A 1135-nucleotide genomic window follows, 5' to 3' on the forward strand; every position below is an offset into this window, starting at 1 on the left:
TTTTTTTGCTTTGGAAATGACCGGTGCTGAAGTCGTGCATCCCCTCTGGCTGTGGTGCATCTGTGTGTTCGGAGGCGTGTTGGCGGAGCGACAGCGCAGGGAGCTGACTTCTTCCCCATTTCCCAATATTTTTCTTTTACTATTATTATTGCGCACTGCGACATCCCGTGAAAACGCGCCGAGGGTTTTGAAAGAAGTCTTTTTTCGGTGATGGCGGAGGCGCCTGATAATAGGTTTTTCTTTTTTTCTCTTTTGTGGACGGGCACCGAGTGGATGTGCGGGTGTTTTACTTCCTTCTTGCTGGGCTCACTGGGGATGTTTCAGCGCTCTGGGGCGGTAGGTGTGTTGTGTTTTTGGAGTGGAGGCGGGTCTAGCCCGATTGCCTGTTTCTTCTTTTTGTTGCCTCTCTTGTTGCTTAGGATGTTTTGCTCGGCTGCCCTCTCGCGGGATGGACCGGCCGTTCGTTTTTTATTACCCCACTGCCACCACCACCTCTGCGGTGTGAGTGCTGCCCCAGATCCCACGGCCATTGCGCGGAGGGGAAGGAGCGCTGTGCGTGCGTGAGTGGAGCGTGCTCCGTGGGTGAGGCGGCGGCCGTATATCATCATTTCTGTGCCGTGACTGTCTCAATCGGGCCCGCAAGAGCAGCACCGACGGCGTGGAACGCGCAGGGCGACTGACGACTTCATGATGCGATCAATCGAGGCATTTGTATGACCGTGACGATGAGTTACACCTCCGTGCACCCAGCTACCTACAACAGGCACGGGACTGACGCGCCCCCTCTCTCCACGGCCCTCTCCGCCGCCTTCTCCCTCTCTGTCTCTCTGTGCCACGGTGCACCACCTCGCCTCCTCTGTCGTCCCGGAGTGTGCTTCCCCGGGCTGTGGCTGGCCACTGTTTGCCCCCTTGTTTCCCATGGGGGTCTGCCGTGCATGTGATGCGTCCCGATCGTCTTTATCCTAACAAAGCGTCTGACTCGTTTGCGTGAGGCGCACTCTGTACCCGTCTCTGATGGCATTGCCACCCCCATTTTTTTACCATTGCGCAGCCTTCGGAGGGGAGTCTTGCCGAGTGGCGGAGGGCGACACACTCCTGCTGGCGGAGGCGGACCACACGCCAGTGCGACCGAAAG

The 1135-nt window shown here is 57.8% G+C and overlaps 2 non-coding genes across 2 annotated transcripts; both read left to right on the top strand.

The window, feature by feature from the left end:
* Positions 1-570: 570 nt before the first annotated feature.
* Positions 571-647, top strand: Tc00.1047053403835.10. The gene has a single exon (XR_008253966.1). It is a non-coding gene; the product is annotated as an H/ACA snoRNA, TC6C1H2 (small nucleolar RNA).
* A 40-nt stretch (positions 648-687) lies between these two features.
* Positions 688-775, top strand: Tc00.1047053403835.20. Its single transcript, XR_008253967.1, has one exon. It is a non-coding gene; the product is annotated as a C/D small nucleolar RNA (snoRNA), TB6C1C3 (small nucleolar RNA).
* The last annotated feature ends 360 nt before the right edge of the window (positions 776-1135 follow it).

Source organism: Trypanosoma cruzi (assembly GCF_000209065.1).
Source record: "Trypanosoma cruzi strain CL Brener chromosome Unknown tcruzi_1047053403835, whole genome shotgun sequence".
Lineage (NCBI taxonomy): Eukaryota > Euglenozoa > Kinetoplastea > Trypanosomatida > Trypanosomatidae > Trypanosoma > Trypanosoma cruzi.